This window comes from Ictidomys tridecemlineatus, chromosome 15 (genome assembly GCF_052094955.1).
Source record: "Ictidomys tridecemlineatus isolate mIctTri1 chromosome 15, mIctTri1.hap1, whole genome shotgun sequence".
NCBI lineage: Eukaryota > Metazoa > Chordata > Mammalia > Rodentia > Sciuridae > Ictidomys > Ictidomys tridecemlineatus.
In genome coordinates this window covers 50,113,849-50,139,294 of record NC_135491.1, presented here as the reverse complement: position 1 = coordinate 50,139,294, position 25,446 = coordinate 50,113,849, and the positions used below count along the sequence as shown (strand labels likewise).

The following is a 25,446-nucleotide window of genomic DNA, read 5'->3' as shown; positions in this document are numbered from 1 at the left end:
CCACTCCTTCTCTGTCTAGGCAAGAATTTATGTTTCTCCTTCCCAACCTTGTCCTAAGGGGAAAAAGAGGTCAAGAGTACCTAGCCAAAAAAAAAAAAAAAAAAGCAAAGGGTAGGCTGTGTTTATGTATCTAATTTTAGGTCAGTTACCAGGCTTTTCTTGAGCCTTAGCCAGAGTTATTCTGGTACTGACATGAGGAATATGATTTGCATGGATAGGGGTTAAATTTAAAACCAACAAAACTCTTACACCAAATGCTCAAAGTACATGTGCCTAAGTCAGGTCCTTGAGACCACCCAGACCAGTACTACTCATTGATCCAACTAAGACACCTGCCAGGAGATTCTGCTAGAGATGATGGTCTCCCACAGAATGGAAAGGAAAGAGTTAACAAGTACAGAATCACTATTTCAAATATTCTACCAAATTATTCTTCTAGTGGATCCCCCACTCCCGATACTGGGGGTTGAACCCAGGGATATTCCACCACTGAGCCACGTCCCTTTTATCTTTTATTTTGAGACAGGGTCTTTCTAAGTTGCTTAGGGCCTCACTAAGTTGCTGACACTGCTCTTGAATTTGTGGTCCTCCTGCTTCAGTCTCCTGAGTTCTGGAATTATAGACATGAGCCACCACACTCGGTGAAGAATTCCATTTTGGAGAGATAAATGGGTGACAGCACCAGATGATGCTCTCCTTGAGGAATTATATTAAATAACAGTGAGGTACTTAAAATATTATGCCACTCATAGTTCACCTGTTATATAGGCAGTCCCCTTTCCAAGAGAATAAAGCATGTCCATCTAATGTCCACCATGTCCTGAACCAGCCAGGCATGGTAGCACTTGCCTGTAATCCCAGCAGCTCAGGAGGCTGAGGCAGGAGGATCATAAAAAAAATAGCCAGCCTCAGCGAAAAGGGAGGGGCCAAGCAACTCAATGAGACCCTGTCTCTAAATAAAATATAAAAAAGGGTTAGAGATGTGGCTCAGTGGTTGAGTTCAATCCCTGGCTACCCCCCCCCAAAAAAAAATAAAACAAAAAACTAATACCTGAACCAGAAATGTAGCCTATGGTCTTGGGAAATCAGTAATAGAAAAGTGAATCCAGGGGCTGGGGTTGTGGCTCAGTGGTACAGTACTCACCTAGCGTTTGTGAGGCCCTGGGTTTGATCCTCAGCACCACATACAAATAAATAAAATAAAATAAAGGTATTGTGTCAAATACAACTAAAAAATATTTTTTGAGTCCACAGAGATTGAAGCCACCGAGAAGTCAAGAACTCTGTTCTACCCCAGAACTCTGTTCTACCCCAGGAAGGGTGATACCTAAACCACTACAAGAGATGCTCAAGGTTTAAGTTTTGAAAATCAAGATCATGTTTTTTTTAAACATAAAGCAAGGGAAGCTCTCAGTATACAACAGGTTCCCTGGAAAACTAGTATTCCTCCCAGCCCCAGCATCCCCCTATCTCTTACTTGTGAACTTCTACCAGACTGTAAGTTCCATGAGGGCAAGAACCATGTTTAATCTATTTCTATACATTGATTGGGGCCTAAAATGATTCTTGTATATAGTTAAATGCTTGATAATATTGAGTTTAAGTGAAACCCACCCCACGAAACAAAAATTTAAAAAAACCTAGTGAAGAAGAAAGAAGATGAAAACTCAGTTTTGGAAGGCAATCTGTTCAAAAGAAATACATATTTCAAATGTTTCCCAAGAAAGAGATAAAATGTTCCACAAAGTAAAACTGGGGAAGGGAAGCACTAGAGTGCTGTGTTAGTTTCCTCTCCCAAGCTTCTGAAAAGATTAAAAACATGACTGGTTTGAGTGATAATGTGTTACAGGCTTAGGCAAGAACAGGTGAAAAAAATCTGATAAAATTGACCTCAGAGCTGCTCACTGCTGAGGGTAGAGGAAACCAGACTTGACCAGGCTGTCCTAAAACTCAACTGCTGTATAAAGATGGCTTTAAGACAAGGGAGGCTGAAAAACAGAAGATGACAAAGCATGGTCCTCGACTCATTCTTCATCACAATAGCTTTCCCACTCCTATTCAAGTATATGGAGTGTGACCACAAGTGAGACTAGGAGGCCAAGTGACACAAGATATAACTCAGAGGGGCTGGAGCTGGCTTTGGCTGCATTCTCACTATTGTTAAACCTGACATGACTGACCTGGAGGAATGCCAAGACATCAAGGGTGAATCAGGCCCTCCTCACTATATGGAAGAGCAGTGAGCTGGTTTCACCTCCTTCTGCGTGAAGCCCCCAAAGACCGCTGACTGAAAAATGTCAGGATTCAGGGGCTGGGAATGTAGCTCAGGGATAGAGCACCTCTCTAGCATGTGTGAAGCCCTGGGTTCAATCCCCAGCACAGTAAACAATAAATAATCAGGATTCAAAAATGGATCATCATTTTGTAGAAACTAACAGGCTGATCCTACAACTTATATGGAACCTTTATAAAGGACTTAGCCAAAACAATTTTGGAAAAGAGGAACAAAGTTGGAGAATGTTCACCATCAAACTTCAAAACTTACTCTAAGGCTACAAGTAACAGTATAATGACAAACACAGAAAGCAATGGAGCAGAATTAAGAGTCCAGAAATAAAGCTTACAAACAGCTGATTTTGCCAATGGAACTCTGTGGGGAAAAGAAAGGTCATTTCAATCAATGGTACTTGGATAAATGGATATACATGTGTTAAAAAGAACTTACACCTTACTTCACATTACACCCCCCCCAAAATTAGCTCAAAATGCAACACAGACATATGTAAGAGGTAAAGCTATAAAATTCTCATCCCAATTCTGCTATGAATCTAAAATTACTCTTAAAAGATTGTCTTGAAAAACAAAACACTGGGGCTGGGGTTGTGGCTCAGTGGTAGAGTGCTTGCCTCACACGTGTGAGGCCCTCAGTTCGATCCTCAGCATCACATAAAAAGAAATAAATAAAATAAAAGTATTGTGTCCATTTGCAACTAAAACAGTTAAAAATAAAAACAAAACACCAGGGCTGGAGGTGCAGCTCAACAATAGAGAGCTTGCCTAGTATGCATGAAGATGTGAGTTCCATCCCCAGCACTGTGGACACAGACACACACAAACACACACGTAGACACACATAGACACAGACACACACACACCCAGTAAAGATGTGAATAAATACTGCACCCAAGAAAAGAAAGGAATTGCTAATAAACACCTAAAAAGATCAATATCATTAATTATTAGGAAATTGCAAATTAAATCCACAATGAGAAACCTCTATACTCTTACTAGAATGGCTATAAATTTGTAAGATTGACAAGACCAAGTGTTGACAAGGACAGGACAAAACTTGAACCCTCATCCATTGCTGATGGAAATGTAAAATGTACAGCCACTTTGGAAAAGTTTGTCAGTTTCTTAAAAGATTAAACACAGACTTTGCCATATGGAAACATGTTCACATAAAAACATGAACATGAATGTTCACAGCAGCATTACCCATAACTGCCTCAAATTAGAAGCAATTCACATCTATCAATGTTGCATGGATAGACAAAAATATAGTAAATCATACAACTGAATAATATTTAGCAACTACATTTTTGAGGTTAACAGACAATTAACACATATAATACTGAAAATATGCATGTGAAGGAAGCCACATGCAAAAGAAAATATACTGTTTGGTTTAATTTATATGAAATATCCAGAAAAGGCAAATGTAGAGACAGCAGTTGCCTGGGTGGGTGGAGCAGGGATTGACTGCAAACAGATTTAAGGGAACTTTTTGTGGATAGAAGTGTTATAAAATTGGATTTTAATGATGGTTGCACAATTCCATACACTTACTAAAATATCACTGAACTGTACACTTACAATGAGTGTATTTTATAGTGTGCAAATTATACCTCACCTTAAAAAACACCACCACGACCACCCCACCACCCCATATATCTGGAGGCCCCTAACTATAGACAGTGAAGATCTTGGGAGACTTTCTAGTGGAACCAGTTTCTAGGAACAGAACTAAAGGATGGATTTCTCTACAATAGTGCTTTTCCCACTTCAGCACATGTAAGAAACACCTGGAAAAATCCCTTAAAAATAGACGAGCACTGTCCCCTACCTCCCAGATTCAGGGGTCTAGGGTAGGACCTGTGAATCTACACCTCCAACAAGCTCCAGAAATAATCATAAACAGAGATTCCAAAGACCCACCAGAGATCTATTAGAATCTTTAAAACAGGGGAACTGGGGCTGGGCATGGTAGCCACACCTGTAATCTAAGCAACTCTGGAGACGGAAGGCAGGAGGATCACAAATTCCCTTAAGGCTTAGTGCTCCTGGATTCAATCCTCAGAGGGAGGGAAGGAGGGAGGGAGGGAGGGAGGAAGGAAGGGAGAGGAACTGGGAATCTATACTTTCTACAAATGCCAGAAAAACTCTTCCAATCTTATGGCTGAGAGCACTCCATGTCTACAACACTACCACACCACTAACACCAAAGATTTTGGAAGTAGTTTCAAGAGTGATATCTGTGTTTCTGTGTTGTATGTGAGAAAGTAAATTCCTATATTTTAAATGGTTCAAAGTCAAAAAAAGTTCTGCAATAGGCTCTTCTAAATAAAGTGATTTGCAGGGAAGTGAATTATATTTATTTGATATTTGACATATATACTCTAAATACACTTCCACATTTTAAAAAATGTTTTCTGCTTTAAGAATGTTTAGGCCACTGTTCAAGTTTAATCTAATTTTAAATCTGTTCATTTCAGTATCACACATTTTTCTGAGTTTGTAACAAGGGTGTGTAATTGTTAGATTTACAGACACTACTGATTCTGTACAATTCTGACAGGCACTGGGACCACACAAGCAGCAGTGCCAGTTTAATGATCCCATCCAAGAATTTACCATGTGTCTGCTGGATTCTAATGTCAAGCTCAACACAGAGGTTAGGCACACAAGACATGGCTCTCACCAAGAAGTCCTCAGGGATTATATAAACAACAGTACTCAATATCACATATCAATGTGTACTGGGGGCAGATGGGGAGGAGTTTGTTTTGTTTTATGTTTTATGGTACTGGGGATCAAACCCACAGCCTTACACATGGCAGGGAAGCACTTTACCACTGAGCTACATCTTCAACCCCAGAAGAGGAGTTTTTATAGAAGTAGCATTGTGTCTTAGGAAAAACTTAACATGGCTGGGGCTGGGACTCGGCAGTAGTGCACTTGCCTGGCATGTGTGAAGCACTGGGTTCAATTCTTAGCACTGAATATAAATAAATAAAATAAAGGTCTATCAACTACTAAAAAAAATTAAAAATTAACAGCACTTAAATGTTAAATTTATCTTATAGGCATACTTTAAAGGAGTGGATGAACTCAGTCTCACACACTGCAATGCCACATTGCACCAGCTAGAACCAGACTACAGGCCTCAGCGGCCACATGTTGAAAAGACACACACACACACCTGTTTCTTTAGGGATTCTGATTTAACTGGCCAGGAGTCCAGAGAGTTCTTAGTTTCCATCCCATAGGCTTTCTGCAATGCCCCCTCTTCTGTCGCTCTCCTTGTCAAAGTGTCTACCCAAATTCTTGTTTTGACCAACAAAGGTAAAGGAAACTTTGCCACATAATTTTCCAGGCTGGACCCTGAGGGAACTGCAATGTCTGTCTTAGCCACTTAGATTGCTTGCTGCCAATACAACAAACCCAAGCCAGCTAAGTAGAAAGGAAACCACATAGAAAGAGAAGTCCTTGCCTTCCAGTCATGCCAGCCAAGGTGGCAGTGGTGTGAGTGAAGCCATCCTAGATGTCCCGGCTCCAGTTGCTATCCGACTAAACTTTAGGAGACATTCAGGACCATCAGCTGAACCCTGCCTGAATTCCTGAGTCACAGAATTATGATCATATATAAAATGGTTATGATTTTAAGTTATTAAATTTTTATACAGATTTTGTTATCTAACACCACACAACAAAAATAAGTTTTGAGTACCCATAGGGACTTAGTCTCCACCCTCAGTGGTGAGAGGAACTTGAAATCCAGGTAGTAAGTAGAAGACAATAGGTGTCAAGTCATACCCAATTCACTTCTTTATTACAGACTTTCCCACATTTGTCAGCAAAAGGTTTGTTGCTTACCAAATTTATATTAAAAAAGCAAGTTACATGAATATTTTATGTCCTTTCTAAAGGCCAAGCTGACTAAAATAAGTGGCTGCGATTGAGATTTTTTTTCAGCTCACTATTCTTCTAAGCACATTCTATTCACAGATTTGGCATCCAAGAAAACTTTAACAACCTACCAAGCAGACCCACTCTTAAGAGTCTGCTGAAGCAAAATAAAAGATCCTTAAGATGGAGATCTTGACAGTGTCATCCACTCTGCCTCTACATCCTAACACTTCCTGTCAGTTGTATAATAGCAAAGAGTTGCTTCCACATTTTTGGATAGGTTGTTCAAAGCTCTTTGGATGAGAGAAGAAAACTTAGCTGCCAGAGAACAGCCTGTGCTCGTCTGGAGACGGATCCTTAAAAGGATAACTGCAGAGATGAGCCATGAGCCCAAGGCAGCTAAGCGGCTCTTAATGATCCCCACTCCTGTGAGTTGGCTAGTGAACATTTTAAAATTTAAAAGCAACAAGTCCTTGAGTCTACTTCTTGCGAAAGAAGACGACTTAGTTGAAACAGGACAGAAAGTTTTCATACTCAGAAGGATGCAGGCAATTAGAGGAACTTAGTTTTGCTTGAGTTTAGAAGGAGACTGAAGATTCCTAGTATGATCCTTCTTGATTCTTATATAAGTGGAAATTTCTATGCTAACTGGCATTAAATTGATAATGGCAGCCTTCTAATTATAGCCCAGCCTTCACCTGTTTCTGTTATTCTAAAATTTCCCTTACTCTTTTAGCCACTTGAAGCACAGACCCAGAAAAATGAGGTGAGGCTGTATGTGCTTTTCAAAGTGTCAGTTTCATACAGCTCGAGATCTTACTTCATTTATCTGCTATATTCAGTGAACTCTGGATTTTATTATTTAGGGTCCACTCATCACCTTCTTCTCAGGAGAATCTGGGGTTGAGGAGACGCTTAGAGATCTCTGCTAAAGGCTGTTGAGTTGTATATTTTTGAACCCACTTAAAATAGATAATAGATAATAAAAGACTTTTCCAATGTTAAATAACAAGCAAAAAACAACAAACAAACAAACACCCTCCCTCTAAAAAACACCCCCAATGTAATTCTGAGCTGTTTGTGTGTATATGCGTAAAACATATCACAACAATGACAGAGGTCACAGGAGAAAACAAATGGAAAAATACTACAGCAAGGTCCTTACACTGCATGTGAAATGCTGTGATAGCAACTGAAGTCACACTGTGACAAATTAAAGGTCTACACTGTAAAACGTACAGCAATAAGCCCAAGAGGAAAAATTCATTAAGCTCATAGTGGAGACAAAATGGCATAAAAACTTTTAAAATAAATCCAAATAAAAGGGGCAGGGAACAGATAACCTCTGTTTCCTTATCGGAAACAAATAAGCAAGATGGTTAGCTTAGACCCAATTATATTAATAACAGCATCAAATGTAAACATTCCAGTTTAAAAGTCAATGTCTGTCAGCCTGGATAAATAAACAATTATACGCTTTCTATAACAAAAACTCCTTAATAGACATAGATTATAAGAAAAAGGATAGACAAAGATAACCCTATCTTTTATACTCCTCCCTTTGTGATTAATAAAACAAGTAGACAGAAAAATCAGTATAGCTCTAGAGGACCTGAAAAATACCAACAAAAAAATCAACCTGTCTGACACTGATAGAACAATTTACCCAACAGCATCAGGAAACACTCTTCAAATGCATGTAGAACACTCACCAAACTACAACACATTCTGGGCCCTAAAACAAATCTTGAAAAAAAAAAATGTAAAGAGTATTCAAGTCATGCAAAATATGTTCTCAGATCCCAACAGAGACTCATACCACAAAGACATCTGGAAAAATCTTCAGATATCTGGAAATTATATGATTATTCTTGTAACCCATAAGACACAGAAGAAAAAAAATCACAACAAAAAATTAAAATATTAAAAATGAATAAAAAGTACAACATACCAAAATTTATGAAAAACATAATCAAAATAAAGCAGTGTTTACATAGAAATGTATAATTTTAAGTGTTTATAATAAAGAAGAGCCAGGCATGGTGATACATACCTGTAATCCCAACAACTTTGGAAGCGGAGGCAAAAGGATTGGAAGTTCGAGTCTAGCCTCAGCAATTTAGCAAGACTCAGTTTCAAAATTAAAAAAATAAATAAATAAAGGACTAGAGATGTAGCTCAGTGGTAAAGCACCTCTGGGATCAATTCCTAGTACTAATAATAATGATAATAAATAGAATAAGTAAGAAACAAGAAAGGTCTAAAAACCAATGATCTAAGCTTCCACCTTAAACTAGAAAGAGCAGAGCAAATTAAACTGAAGGGAGAAAATAAAGAGACATCAACAAAACAGGTACAGAAAAATAAGAGAAAAAAAAAAATCAATGAAACCAAAATCTGGTTCTTTCATACAACTGTCTCTATCCAGACTAATCCTAAAAAAGAGAAGACACAAAAATGTGTTGATCCCTAGCACCACAGAGGAGGGCGAGGGGGTGGGGGTAGAGAGGTAGAGAGAGAATAACAAGTATTGGAGAGGATGTGGAGAAATTGGAACTCTTAGACCCTGTTTGTGACAGTGTAAATGATGCAGTTGCTTTGGAAAATAGTCTGGTAATTCCTCAAAAAAGATCAAACATAGGGCTGGGGATGTGGCTCAAGTGGTAGCGCGCTCGCCTGGCATACGTGCGGCCCGGGTTCGATCCTCAGCACCACATACAAACAAAGATGTTGTGTCTGCCGAGAACTAAAAAATAAATATTAAAATTCTCTCTTTCTTAAAAAAAAAAAAAAAAGATCAAACATAGAATTATATTATACAACTCAGCAATTCCACGCCTAGGCATATAACCAGGATGAAATAAAAACATATGTCCACAGGGAAAAAAATTTGTTCAGAATGTTTTTAAAGCAGCATTGTTCTTAAGAGCCAAAAAGTGGAAACAAATCAAATGTGAAAATAACCCAAATGTCTATCAACTAATGAATGAAAAGACAAAATGTGATCTACCCACACATCAGAACGTTCTTCAATCATCAAAAGGAATGAATCACTATTACATACTACAATGTGAACAAACCTTGAAAACATGCTGAGTGAAAGACAACAGATCTAAAAAGTCATGTATTGTACATGATTCTGTTTGTATAAAATGCCCAGAATAGACAAATGTATACAGACAGAAAGTAATTAGTGGTGGTCTGGGGCAAAAATAGATGGAGGAAAACAAGTACTGCTAATGGTCAAAAACTAGCTTTCTTTTTTCTTTTTTTCTGAAAAGATAGGGATTGAACCAGAGCCTCACACATGCTAGGCAAGTCTTGAGCTTTATTTATGGAATAATGAAAATATTCTACAACTGATGGTGGTGGTGCTTGCACAACTCTCTGAAACACTAAAAACCACTGAATTGTTCACTTATTTACTTATTATTTTGGTGCCAGGAATTGGAACACAGGGCAAGGCACATGCTAGGCAAATGCTCTGATGCTGAGCTACGTCCTCAGTCCTGAACTGTTCACTTTAGTGAACAAACTGTATAGTGAATTATTATGTCAATAAAGCAGTTAAAAAAAAAAGATGATGATGATGATGATGATGAAGAAGAAGAAGAAGAAGAAGAAGAAGGAGGAGGAGGAGGAGGCTGAACACAGGGGCCCATACCTGTAATCCCAGTTACTCAGGAGGATCACAATTTTAAAGACAGATTGGGCAATTTAATGAGACCCTTTCTCAAAATCAAATTAAAATTAAGAATGGTAAAGGTTGTAATTCAGGGGTATGAGTACTCCTGAATTCAATCACCAGTACAGCCAACAAAACAAAACCAAGGTAGCAGACTAGCTGGAGATGCAGATTTTGGAGTATACATGATACTTACAAGACCAGCTTCAACAACTTCACCTAGGCTGTGATATCAAAGGATGAGAAGTGTCCCAAAGACCAAGCCTCCGTGCACCTCACTTTAGAGGTACAGAGATGAGAAGGAATCAACAAAAGAGAGGAAATCAGCCAGGCAGGGAGGAAGACACTAGGTGAGCATGGGATCCTGGAAGCAAGTGAAGAAAGTGTTTAATGAAGAAAGGAGGGGCTGGGGATGTGGCTCAAGCGGTAGCACACTCACCTGACATGCGCAGGGTGCTGGGTTCCATCCTCAACCCACATAAAAATAAAATAAAGATATTGTGTCCACCTAAAACTAAAAAATAAATATATAAAAAAATAAAAAATAAAGAAGAAAGGAATAACCAAGCTGTGTCAACTGCATCATGTTCCAAACTGAGAATTGAAACTGAACAGGCCATGTAATTTAGCAACAAGAAGGTCTTCAGTGATCTTGGTAAGAGCAGTTTCAACTAATAGTGAGGGCAATTACCTGACTGGAGGGGTTCCAAGGAGAATGGAAAAAGAAAATATAGAAAATCAAGAAAAGAGTATTCTGGCTAAGCACAGTGGTTTACACACTTGTGATCCCAGCTGCTCAGGTGTAATCCTCCTGCTCAGGAAGGAGGATTATAAATTTGAGGTCAGATTGTGCAACTTAGAAAGACATGTCTCAAAATTAAAAAATGAAAAAGGGGCTGGAGACATAGCTCAGTTGGTAAAGTGCTTGCCTCACATGCATAAGGCCTTGGGTTTAATTCCCAGCACCACAAAAAGAAAAAAAAAAAAAAGAAAGAAAGAAAGAAAAAGGCTGGGGATGTAGCTCAGTGGTAAAGTGTTTGGCTAACATGTGCAAGGCCCTGGTTTCAATCCCCTGTACTGCCAAATAAGAAAAAAAAAAAAAAAAAAAAAAAAAGAAGAATTCTTAAGGAGTTTTCTTTTAAAAAGAAGTAGTGATATGGGGTTGCTATCTGTAGGAGAAGTAGAATCAAGAGATTTAATTTGTTGTTACTGTTTTCAAGATGGAAAAAATACCAGCAGTTTGTAGGCTAACAGAAATATCTATATGCTGATAGAGAAATCATGTTTAGAAGAGAGAATAGAAGAAAGCTGGAGAGCAAAGTTGTGGACTCCACAAGTGAGGAAGAAATCTAATGTGCAAGTAGAAGCATCTACCCTTGCAAGAACTTGGACAGCTTGAATCTCATTACAGGAACGTGGAAAATAGTGGAGAAGCAAGTAGGTGGATGAATACAACTGTTAACTGTTTTCTCATTGAAATAGAAAGTAAGGTCATCAGCAAAGCCTATGAAGGGGATTTTGAAAAAAGAGGAGAAGATATAGAATAGTGCTAGCCTAAGAGGCTGAAGAAGGAATGCACTATGGAAATACAGCAGGATTCCCAGGCGTCTGCTTGAAGTTAGTATTCTAATATGAATTAACCCATTAAGTCCCAAACTTTCGATTCTGTGAATGTAATTATTTCATGGCCACCCTTATCTGTTGCTCAATTTAAGTTTTCATAGATGTTCCCATCTGGGACAATAAGACAAAATAGGTTGAGAGAGGCCAGTGAACATGCTAGCCCAGGAGTACACCCACAGAACAGGCAGAGACTGGATCTAACTATAGTTGTGATTAAGCCAAGCAAGTATGACAAAGCAGAGGAAGGGAAGGAGGCTGACATGAGGCCATGACTGCAATGACTGAACGTGGAATAGAAGCTATTTAAAGGGGACAGGACATGCATGAGAGGATGAGGGGCAAGGAGAAGGAAATGAGGAAAAGAGATCAATGGACTATAGGTCCTGTTGGAGTAAAAGATGGTTGAAAAGACTGACGTATGATGAAGAGCAAAAAAACAAATAAATAAATAAAAGACAATGCAATCACAGATGGAAACTCTTATGGCTGACATGGTAAGGAAATGTGTTTTATTTCTCTACCAATTCATGAAATGAATATAAATAGTAGAAAGAACAGGGTTGAAAAGGCTTCCCACAGATTTTTTTTAATATTTATTTTTTAGTTTTAGGTGGACACAATATCTTATTTTTATTTTTATGTGGTGCTGAGGATTGATCCCAGTCCCCCCGCATGCTAGGTGAGTGCGCTACCACTTGAGGCACATCCCAGCTCCAGAATTTTTTTTTTTGGTTGCCAAAAAAAAAAAAAAAAAAGAATAATTTTTATTGATAGAAAATAAACACTGTAGTTTCAGAGTTGTTGCTAATTTAAAATAATCACTTAATGGGACCAGGGTTGTGGCTCAGTAGTAGAGCCCTTGCCTAACATGTGTGAGGCACTGGGTTCAATCCCCAGCACCATATAAAAATAAACAAATAAAATAAAGGTATTCTGGGCTGAGGTTGTGGCTCAGCAGTAGAGCGCTAGCCTAGCACAAGTAAGCTGCTGGGTTCGCTCCTCAGCACCACATAAAAATAAACAAATAAAAGGTATTGTGTCCATCTACAATTAAAAATATACATATACATAAATATATAAATAAAAATAAATAGAGTAATCACTTAATAATCCTGCTTTAACTAAGATAATGAAACTGTGGGTAAAGGAAAAAAAAAACAGCACCATTTGCTCATAGGCCTTTCAGTATTTGTTCTCAAAGCTACATTTATATTTTGATGGCCACAATGATTACAGTTTAACAACAATATGAGATACCATTTATTACAGCCACACCACTTTCTAGCTGGGCAATACTAGCGGCATTCTCTATGTGCTGGGGCTCAGTTTCCTTTTCTGCCAAGTGGGAATGATAAGAGTAACCTCATAGGGTGAAGACTCAAAAGAGTCAACACATTAAACATTCAGAACAGCAGCAGGCACTTAGCATTAAATAAATGTCTACTATTAGAAATGTTATTATATATTACTATTTGTTACAACTTACTTCTTATTTTTAAAAGATGCATTAACTAACAAAAACCAATTGTTATAAAAGGAAGTCTCAGTAGGAAAGAGTTCAAACATTCAAGTATTAAGCCTGGCTGAGGCTCAAATCATTACAGAATTTTTCCAAGTACTTTTCTTAATCTGTTCCTGCTTTACTACTTTCTGGGGAAGTGAGAGAAATGACACATGTCATCCAAAAGGGCCTTCGGTTTACCAGAACCCTATAATGACTTTGCTGTTAGCTAATGGGTGCAAATCCATTCTAAACTCTATTTCCAGGTTCCAGGCCAGTACTGTTACTCTTGCCCTTACAGTTTGCCTCAGTGAAAGGCTTTAAAACATATTTAAAAAGCAACATCTTAAAAAAAAAAAAAAAATCAAACCTTAGAAAAGAGTGCTTTTTCTTATTTAGGAATATTTCACGTGACAATTTAGTCACAGATCAGAGTTCTTTTATAACTCTAAGATACTTGATTTTTGGCCACTTTATTACTCCAAGGTTATTAGAGAAGGGAGGAAAATCAGGACACTTGCTGGTCTGCCACCTGACTGCTCCTCAGGTGGCAGATCATGAAATCAGCAGATGGGTCCTGAGGTGGCAGATCATGAAACTGACAGATGGGTCACCACACAAGACACCTCTGTGAGCTCAAGACATTCCAGCCCCAGCAGACTGCTACAGGCACCACCACTGCCCAATGGACAATGTCCATCTGTAGCACCCCCAGCAAGTCAAAGCACCTGGCTGAGTCAGAACCAGGACTGGCTGCTTGCAATGTCCCCCTTTAGCTCCACGCTGCCCAGAATTTTCTTTAAATTTGCTCAGATTGTGGACCAAAGATAAAAAGAATTTTAGGCACTGGCCCAGCCATTGGCAGAAGCAATCATCCCGCTACAAAAGCAAAATGGAACTCTAGAACAAGTCAGACAGTGGATTGCTTCATAACTAGAGATGGGAGAGAAGGTTTCCTATGAATCCCACAACTTGGTGTTATTCATTTACAAAGTGTTCCCTGTACTTGGGGCTAAGCTCTGGGATCTTTCTAGCTTATAACTTAATTGTTCCCTAAGAACAAATTAAGTTTATAGGAGGTGCCATGTGATCTTTCCCTGTGGTAGTCTTATAATTTATGGACATGGAAGATACTGTCTCCCTAGCAAAAAGAAAAATGGTTTTATCATGGCTTTATCCAAACAGGGAACACGACTAGGGGATGATAGAAAAGGTATTTGCTACAGACATTCATCCACAGAGCAAACATCTGGAGAAATACATGCCAAAGGGATCATGGAGGGGAGAGAAAGGAGACTCTACTTTCTTCATTAATGTTTGTAATTTTTACAGTGAATATTCTTAGTACTTTTGTGAACAGGAAAAAATTGGAAAGAATCCTTGCTTTCAGATTGCTTAAAAAATAAAACCAAGTGAAAAAAATACCAATACAGAAATCACAAAGGTATTTAACTTTTGTTTCTACAGAGCACCTACTAGCTCATCCTTTCTAGGGCAGGTTTTTCCCTCCTCTTTTTTTTTTTTTTTTTTTAAGAAAGAGAATTTTTTAATATTTATTTTTCAGTTTTATTTTTATTTTTATGTGGTGCTGAGGATCGAACCCAGAGCCCTGTGCATGCCAGGCAAGCGTGCTACCGCTTGAGCCACATCCCCAGCCCTCCCTCTTCTTTTATGACTTCTTCCTTCTACAAATTTGGTTTCTGAATTCTTTCTAAACTGCCCCCCTATCAATTTACAAACTATCTTTTTTCTTTCAGATTAATTTCTTTCAGAAAGTCAACTCCAAGTCACCTATGACAGCCCTACAAAAATCACTAGAATGAACTAAGTACTAAACTCTTTCCAACACAATCCTTTCATCTTTCCCCCTAAAAATACTTTTTTTTCCTCAGCACTGGGAGTTGACCTCGGCCTCATGCATGCTATACAAACGATCTACCACTGAGCTATATCCCAGTCCTTTTTAAACTTGTTTTGAGAATGATTCTCACTCAGCTGGCCTTAAACATGTGATCCTCCTGACCAGCTTCTTGAGTCACTAGGATTACAGGTGTGCACCATTGTACCTTTCTTACTTCTTACCTTCATCTTCAACTGAACTTTTAATTCAGGTACCTACTCTGCCATGGAACAGAAACATTCATGATAGACTTTTTTTTTTTTTTTTAACTTTCTCATCTAATACATTTGGCTCATAAAAGCCACTGCAATCAGCAACCATCTCTTTTCTCAAGCTCCAAATTCCTAGCAAAGGACAGTAAAGAAGTTTCATATGCCAAGTCTATCAGTGTGTATGGACTGTAAGCACCAGGAATACTGTGTTGAGGCAGATTCTAACTCCCCGTAGAGCTCCATAATAAAGAATGAAGTAAGTTTTAGCAATGTCTGCTTAAGCAGAACAAAAACAAAAATTAAAAAAACAGGACTGGTTTGGGTGCAGTTGCACATATCTGTTGGTTAAGGTATTCAAGGTCAGCATGGGCAACTTAGGGACACCCTGTTTCAAAATAAAATATAAAAGGGCTGGGAATGAAGCTCAGTGGTAGACTGCCCTGTGTTCAATCTCTAGTACTACAAAGAAACAAACAAAAACCCAACAAAGTAGGAATCAGTGGATCCTCCCTCTCCATGTTACCTTAGTCTATCTGTAGTCCAGTCATTGAAATCCCACTATATCTGAAGTGGGAGGGAGTAGCTCTTTTCTTTTGAACTATACAGCAATTCAAAGGAGAATAAGATGGCAATGTAAGGGGATGGAGGGAAAAGGTGATTTCATTACAAGGAATTTCCAACCTGAGTCAAATTTTAGGTGATAAGATCTTGGGCTAGTTTTCTTTTCACCTCACAAACCCCTCTTTCCCATTTTCAGTTTAACTACTGTTGCACAAAATTAAAAAAAAAAAAAAAAAAAAAAAAACCTAAGCAGAAGTATTTCTCCATTTTCCTCAAAGCTTATTTTAACAGCAGGGGATGATTTATCTTTCTATTTATCTGATTTCCCCTCTTCCCATGATACCAAGTTTACAGGTCAGATGAGTTGGTTTGGGATCACCAATGATCCACAAATCATTCTCAGAATGTAATCCTCTTGAATTCTTCCCACACAGAGATAGTACAGAATGGCCATAAGTCTAAAGAGGGCCTTCTAGGTTCTAGATGTCAACAGGTTCACTTGATTCATTTTCTGAAATTACACATTTACCAATTGTGTTTACTGTGAGAATACTCTGGAAGACTTTGAATAGCATGGTTCATAGAACTTTCTACAATGATGGAAATAAATTCTTTATGTGTGCTGTCCAGTTATAGTACTCACTATTTGTAGGCACTAAGCCCTAAAAATGCAGCTAGTGTACTTGGAAATGAAGTTTTAAATTTTCATTAACTTAATTATTGAAATATAAATAACCATCTGTGGCTAGTGGCTACTGTATTGGACAGGGCAGTCCAGAACAAGAAGGAATATGAATCCAGCCTGCCTATAATGTGGAACACTCTAAATTTTTTTTATGTCACTTCCCTCTGCATATTCAGAGTTCAGAGGAAGAGTTAAGCCTTCTGTTGCTATAGAAACAGATCCCTGCCACAGCTGTGAGCCCCCAGAGGTACAATGCTGAAAGGTTTCCCTGCATGACTCAGGAACTGCTCTTCCTTTGGGAATGGAGCACAAAATGATGCTGGATTCCAGCTTCCTGCCTCCCTGTTCCTAGTGCTTGTTTGCTCAACAGTATGATGCCCATGATAAGTCTTCATGCAATTTTTGAGCAGAAAAAGACCATTAACAGAAAGCAGCTAGCTAAACCCTGCTTACTTTCCCAAGAAAGGAAAACAAGAAAAACACAAGCAAGGTGATTTGCTCATTTTTTATACAATTAAAGGCAATAAGTAAACAGCCAACTAAATTATTCCAAGGAATTTAAAATGTTGTTGAATGAAATATAAAACTCGGTGCAGAGGTTAAAAGTATGTGAAGTAAGAATTAGTGCATTTAAAGATATAGATAAGAAATTATCCAGAGTGCAGCATGAAGAATTGGGAAATATGAAAGTTTCAGAAACATAAAGCATACATCTAGTATTTCCAAAAGGAAAAATGAAAGAGAATTAAAAAACAGTAAAATGTGAAGAGATAATTGGATGAGAATTTCTTAGATGCTCTGAAAGACATGAATCTCATATTCAAGGACAAATAGCAAGCAGGATATAGAAAAGTAAATCAAATCAGGAACACTGGACAGTAAATTTGCAGAACACCATGGACAAACAGAAGATAAGAAAGCAGCTAAAAGAATAAAAGTGATTAGCTCTAAGAGAAGCAGATTGCCCAACTGCAACATTAGAAGCTAGAAGATAATGAAACAGAATAACATTGTCTAATTGCTGGGGGGGAAATAACTACAAATGCAGATTTTTATATCCAGTTAAATTATCCAACACTTATGACAAATAAAAACATGTTTAGGCAAGCAAAAAGAGTTTAGCACTAGTAAACTGAAAAACAAATTATAGCCTACCTCTAGCAATGGAAACATAGTTCAGGGGAAAGAAGTATGATGAAAGTAGTAGTAGGCAGAGGAAGGGGTAAGCAGGTGGGTGAATCTAAACAAGCAGACATCATCGTTATCATATTAAGAATAGCAACAACTAATTCTAGGGTATGAAAACAAGTAGAATTATAACACAGAACCATAGCAATGTGAAAGACAAACTGTGGGTTCTTATTTGGGAAGAGAAGAGGTAATGATTTCACTTAAGTATGCAGGCCAAAAATTCAAGAGGAGCCTCTAGAAGAACTGAAAATTTCCAGATGGAGAGGAGTAGAAAGAGGCATGGATAGAAGCATGGGATAAAGAAAACTCAAAGTATCTAATAGAAGACAGGAAAGGAAGAAAGATGCAAACATCAAAACATATGGTGAATAGCACAAAGTAAGGTATTAAATAATGATATATTTGAAAAGATAGTAAATAATGATATATAGTACAATATTAAATATTAAAATTATATTACTGTAATAATAATAATTTTAAATATAAATTAAATTTGCTAATTAAAATATAGTCTTAGATTAGGCAGGAAAAAAAACAATTATATGTCATCTACAAGAGACACACCTAAAACATTAGAACCAGAGACTGAAAGTAAAGGGACAAGAAAAGTTACATGAGGCAAATATTTATAAAAAGAGAGTCAGCATTGGGGCTGGGGTTGTGGCTCAGTGGTAGAGCATTTGCCTAGCATATGTGAGGCACTGGGTTTGAGTCTCAGCACCACATATAAATAAATAAAATAAAGGTCCATTGGCAACTGAAAAATATGAGAGAGAGAGAGAGAGAGAGAGAGAGAGAGAGAGAGAGAGAGAGAGAGAGAGAGAATGAATACATGCGTGCATTAATACCAGTCAAAATAGACCAAGGGAAAGAGCACTATTAGGGATAAATATGCTGTCTACAAAAACAATTCTCCAGGAAGACAGAAACAATTCTAAAAAACTATTCACTTAGGGGACCTTCAAATTACATGCAAAAAATTTTGACAAAATTAGAGATGATGACAAATTCACAGTTTAACATAGTTCTCTTAGGAATCATACTACAACAAAAACACCAAAATTTAGTGATTTGAACAGCACGACTGATAAGCTTGATCTAAGGGCACACAGAATCAAAACTCCACCCAACATTTAGAATACAACCTTCTCAGATTCTTCAGAGGTACAGGGTTTGCCTAACACATATAACACGATGGCTTCAACCCCCAACAGCACAACAAAACAAAACACATACCTTTTCAAGACCAAATGAAACATTTATGAAAACTGGCTATGTAGCATGATGCCATAAATCAAATAATCAAAAACCAATCAATATCATACAGACTATTCTGCCATTATAATACAATTAAGGCCAACTTGAAAAACTAAAAACTTTTAAAAACACAATTGTAAATATTCATCAATCAAAGAAGAAATAATAAAAAAGAAACTAGAACATACCCAGGGCTTAATGACAGGGAGAATACTATAGATCATAATTCATGGGATCCTGACAAAGAAATACTCAAAGGGAAATTCTAGCGCTTTAAGTGCCTCTTTTAGAAAAGAAGACTGAAAATCAGTCAGCAAAGGGTTCAATCCCAGAACTCAGAAAAACAACAAAGCAAGGCCAAGGAAAGTAGAAGGAAAGATAAAATAAGCAATGAAACAGAGAAAAAAGATAAGAAAATAAAAATCTAGTCCTTTGAAAAACAAATTAATAAAACAGACCTCTGGGGCAAGATTGATCAATCAATATATAGACAGACAGACAGACACACACACACACACACACACACACATACACACACACTCAACATTAGGAATGAAAATGGGAACATGATATAAAGACCGACAAAGAGGTGACTTGAAATATATGCATTATAGAAACTGGCAGTAGCTCAGGGGTGGAGTGCTTGCCTAGCATTCATGAGGCCCTGGGTTCCATGCCCAGTACTACAAAAGAAAAAATAAAACCGGAATAGACCAGTGACATTAAAACTTAAATCATTAAAGGGCTGGGGTTGTGGCTCAGCAGCAGAGCACTCACGTAGCATGTGCGAGGCCCTGGGTTCGATCCTCGGCACCACATAAAAATAAATAAAATAAAGATATTGTGACCCACTACAATTAAAAAATAATATTTAAAAAACAAACAAACAAACAACAACAAAACCCTTAAATCATTAGATAAAAACCGACTTATTCAATAAAAAAAAAGTCCTGGGCCCAAATAGTGTTACAGGAGGATTTACATACCTTCTACCAAGTCTTCAAAGTACAGATACTCCATTTTGCTCAATATCGCTTTCTACCCTGCTGTGTCACCATGAGGCTAACAAGTCTGGACAAGGTTTCCCTGCCTCCTAAACTTCTGTTAGGTTTGGCTAATGAGAAGCACCAGCAGGATTATTGGAGGACAAGATGACAGAGGGGTTGGGGTGTTTATTACCTGGCTCCCTCTGTGGCGGGGTTTGGCAGTGATGTCATTCTTCTATGTAAGTCCACAGTCCTGTGAGACACATTTCCCAGGGCTACAGTTCTTGTCAAGTTTGAAAACAGCTTCCTCCCTTGACCTTTAGTAGTCTAGGGGTGGTAAAAGCTTCCCACTATGGCCAGTCTCTGAGCCCCAGCACATCACAACCGAACAAAAACAAAGCCAAAACTAAAAATCAGCAACACTGGGGGATTCACACTCAGGCAGTCTGGCATCAAGCCAGCAAACTTTAACCACTATCTACATTGCCTGTCCAGAGGAGAGTATCTGATTTCTCCCAGGAAGGGACGTCTGGCTCAACTGAGCCAAAGTTCCAGAAGCCACTCTCATGCCATTCTAAAGCAAGACTTGGTCTGAATCTTTCTGCCTACAGCTATCTGAGAAGAGACTCAATGGAAGCCAAGATGCCCCTCTTTCAACAGATTGTATCACAGCACAAACCTTGGGGAGCAGAGGCTAGTGGTGAAGCTACTTCATTTAGTTCATGTAAGGATACAGAACAACTTTGATTTAAGTAGATTTCAGTATTAGGTAGGCCTAGCCACCCTTTTGGACCCCATGTCACTTTTAAGATCATATAGTTCTCCCATTCCCAGGAACACACCAATGGAAATTTCTCAAACTTGAGAAGTTTCATTTATGAAGCCCTTAAACTGTCAGGCACAGTGGCAGATACTCATGAGGCTAAGGTAGGAGGATCTTAAGGGTAAGGCCTGCCTCAGCAATTTAGCAAGACCCTGTCTCAAAATATAAAAAGGGGCTGGGCCTGTGGATCAGTGGTAGAGTGTCCCAGGCTCAATCCCCACTATTGCCTGCTTCCTCACCTCAAAACAAGAAATCTTAAAGACCTTAAGCTGCTTTGCAGAGTTAAGAATTTATGGATGTCAACTATTTGTTTTTCTGGTAACATCTGAGGACTCTAGGCAATATATATGCAATATTTATTTGTATAAATTCTGCAACTTTATAGTTTTTTATTTTCCCCTAGTACTGAGGATGAACCAAGGGGTGCTTAACCACTGAGCTACATCCCCAGACCCTTTTATATTTTATTTTAAGACAGGATCTCACTAAGTTGCCCAGGCTAGCCTTGAACTTGCGAGCCTTCTGCCTCAGCCTCTCAAGTGGGCATGTACCACTGCACCCGGCTTCTACAACTTTTCTGTAAGTCAATTTATTTCAAAATTTTAAAAATGTAAAAAAGTCATTTGTATCTGTAAATTCTCTCCCATCAGCTTCATGGGTAGATTCAATTTTATAATTGATAAATTGATAAATTCAACATAACTGAATAAATTACACTGAATAAATATTAATATCCAATAAATATTCTAAAGTTTTTTCTCTGCACGTAAGTTAACAAAGTTAATTCCAAAATTTATCTGGAAGTGTCAAGTGCCAAAAATAAAAAAGCAGTTTTTGTTTTTATTGTTGTCTGTATCATACAGAACTGTTTATTCGGCTATTTACAACACAAAGACACAGGGAAATGTTATTGTTTGTGCAATACAGCAGAGGAAAAAATGTGAAACTGCCCATTAGGGTGGGTTTGCCAGATGTCCTGTCATTAAGAGAGAATATCAACTATAAACTGAGCAGATCCTGGTACTTTGTACTTCATTTTATTGATCTTACCTGGATTCCCTTATTTGTCCCCTATGAAGTTTCATTTAACAAAAAGTTTCAAAAAAGAATCAAGTAAGGTAAAAGGATTTGCCCTTTCAAATAGCAGAACCTATTATAAAACTATAGTAATTAAGAAAGTATTAGTACAAAGCTAGATTACCTAATGGAACAGAACAAAACACCCACAACAAATAAATATAGAAAGAAACAACGCAAGATAGAAGTGGCTCTGCCAATCAGTATAAAAAGACTACTATGCCTCACAGATTGCTAGAAGAGCTGGCTATTCATACAAAGGCAGGGAAAAAAAACCTTCCCACATCTTAACCCCCGAAAAAAACTCAATTTTCTAAGCAAGATGTGGAATGCCTTGGGAGGCTGAGGCAGGAGGAGTACAAGTTCAAGGCCAGTCTCAGCACTTTTATCAACTTAACAAGTTAGCAACTTAGCAAGACCCTGTCTCTAAAAAAAAAAAAATAGCTGGGGAAGTGGCTCACTGGTTAAGGGCTTAATCCTCAGTATCAAAACACAAACAAACTTAACTCTCCAAGAATTAGAATTTAAACATGAAAGGCAAAACTCCAAAACTTTAGAAGAAAATATAGTATGATATCATTATGACCTCAGGGGGAAAATATTTAACATACAAAATGAACAAGCCATAATAGAAAACACTTAACTAGTCCATCATATTAAAATGAGTTAACCATTTGGAAATCACAAATAGAAATAAACCACAAACAAGAAGATATTTTTCCATTACATATGAAAACAAAGAATTACTCTTCAGAAACAAAACAAAACAAAAACACAAAATCATACAAACCTGAGAAAAGGAAAGACCACACAACATAAACATGGGTAAGAGACATGAATGAGCACGACACAGAAGATGAAACATGATTAAACATATAACATTAATAGACTAATTATGTAAAAACATATTTTATTAAAAACATAAATAAAAAGCACAATGATATACCATTCACTTCCACCAGAGCTTGCCAAAAATTAAGGTACAACAATATCAAATCTTGGCAAAATAAGGAAGCAAGGAAAACATGTTATTTTGGGAGTATAAATTGGTACAAGCACACTGACTATCTATTGGGCAATATTTAATTAAGAGCTGGGGAAGCTGGGCAAAGTGTCACATGTCTGTAATCCTAGTACCCAGGAGGCTGAGGCAGGAGGATCACAAGTTCCAAGCTGTCCTCAGCAACTAGGTGAAACCTTGTCTCAAATTAAAAACTAGAAAGGTCTGGGAATGTAGCTCAGTGGTGGAGTTCTCCTAGGTTCGATTCCCACTACTGCAAACACACAAAAAACAACATCTTCCACTTTCAAGTATGTTAAAAAATAAAGAAAAACATTCTCAAAGCAACTGAAAACAACTTTAATCTCAATTGATAAGAGAATGGAACACTAGAATATTTGTGGTAAATTCACATAACAGAGCATACCAGCAAAAATCAATATGGTATAGAACTGTATAGGACTGGGATTGTGGTTCAGTGGTAAAGCATTTGCCCAGCATGTGTGAGCTGGGTTCAATCCTTAGCACCACATATAAACAAACAAATAAAAGTGGAAAATCCATTGGCAACTAAAAAATATTTTTTAAATATTTATTTTTTAGTTATAGTTGGACACAATACCTTTATTTCACTTATTTATTTTTATGTGGTACTGAGGATCAAACCCAGGTCTCACACGTGCAAGGAGATTGCTCTACTGCTGAGCCACAACCCCAGCCCCTAAAAAATATTAAAAAAAAAAAAAAATCAATGTAGTATAGCAATAAGTAAAGTGGATTTCTACATCTCAAATCTGTTTTGTGGTACATATAGATAAATAGATGTGGAAGGACAGAGTCATGATGATAGTTTACATAAAGCTTATGTAAAATTAAATGGGGGTGCTGTGGCTGTGGCTCAGTGATAAAGCACTTGCCTGGCATGGGTGAGGCACTGGGTTTGATCCTCAGCACCACATAAAAATAAAGCTACTGTGTCCACCTATAACTAAAAAAAAAATTATATTGGGCTGGGGATGTGGCTCAAGTGGTAGCGCGCTTGCCTGGCATGCCTGTGGCCTAGGTTCAATCCTCAGCACCATATACAAATAAAGATGTTGTGTCTGCCGAAAACTAAAAAATAAATATTAAAAAAAAATTCTCTCTCTCTCTCTTAAAAAAATTATATTAAAAAAAATTAAATGGGGCCAGGTGTGGTGGTGTACACCTGTAGTCCCAGCAGCTTGGGAGGCTGAGGCAGGAGGGTCACAAGTTCAAAGCCAGCTACAGCAAAAGCAAGGTGCTAAAGCAACTAAGTGAGACCCTGTCTCTAAATAAAATACAAAACAGGGCTGGGGCTAGGGCTCAGTGGTTGAATGTCCCTGAGTTCAATCACTGGTACAAAAAAATTTTTTTTAAAAATTAAATGGGGGGCTAGGGCTATATAGCTCAGTGGCATAGCACTTTGTCTCAACTACAAAAAAAATTTTTTTTAATTAAATGGGCAAAAAAAATACTATTTTGGACAAACACATGCATCAAAAACATGAACCTAGATAGTGGGATAAGCACTAGAGTCAGGGTGGCATTACTTTGAAGTGGTATGGAGAAAATGGATGTAAGGCAGAGTATACCCAATTGTTATCTGTCGTGTTTTAATTACTAATCTGCTTGGTAGGTAAGTACATTATCTCCTTTGAACTCCTGAAATAGTCCATTTTGGGGAAAACATTCCAGGACACAAAGAGTTCCTATTCAGAGTCACACCACCACTATCTAAGTTCCTAAAATGTGTACATAAAACCAAGATTGAAACAGCACAAACCCCAGTGACTTTTCCATTCAGCAGTCACGAGACTAAAACTTCCTAGAGTTCTTTATTAAAAGTGGACAGGAAAAGGAAGGGTTAGGCTCCAGGCTGTATCCCATGATAAGATACAGCCCACAGGCCCTCCATGAAACAGAGATAGGGAAGTAATTTCTACAATTTCTCTAAGTGTTCCGAACTCCTTGGGCAAAAGACACTTAGTAAAAATGCCATCATATAAAAGAGTTGAGCTTTCTTTACATAACCTAAGAAAAAATTTTCTACCCTAAATTTAGGCTTCTATTGCTTTTTCCTTGATGAAGAGATTGGTAAAGCCCACTGTGGAATATTCATCTATAATTCTACAGGCCTGGCACTCTCAGGGCCCAGATTTCTGATCTCAGTGCCAGGGCTAAGCTTGTGCCCTTTTCTCTATCAGTTATTGCTGGCTCTTATGCATCCAACACTGACTTCCTGTTTCCCCTTCACTAAGCTCCGGGGACTTGGAACTGGTAGTAGGCTTTGAAGAAAAGTACAAAGCCAGGAAAACACAGGAGATAGCCATGATTTTCAGAATCTTAAAGGGTTCTAATAACCTTTCAGACCTTCCTGTGTCTGCAGCTTACATAAAATAATGGTTCAGAAATGAGAAGAACTGTAAATCAATGAAGTTGGCAACAGTTATCATGTTGGCAGAAAGGTGTAGGGTATGTGATTTGGATATTGATATAATCCTGGCTTTTTTAACTCAATATCTCTGGAACTGTATTTCTTTTTCATCATCCCATAAGGAGGCACCTTTGGGTGCCATTCTGTGTACTTCAGAAATAAAATCTTAGGAGCAAAGTTTGTATGAATCCACTCTTTTGTTGTTGTTGTTGTTAAGTTGTTGATGAACCTTTATTTTATTTATTTGTATGCAGTGCTTAGAATCAAATCTAATCTTATGCATACTAGGCAAGCGCTCTAC

At 37.9% G+C, this 25,446-nt stretch overlaps 1 protein-coding gene across 7 annotated transcripts in view; it reads right to left on the bottom strand.

Moving 5' to 3' along the window:
* Nucleotides 1-25,446, bottom strand: part of Znrf1 (zinc and ring finger 1) — a 115,167-nt gene that overhangs the window by 78,423 nt on the left and 11,298 nt on the right. The window lies entirely within an intron of this gene.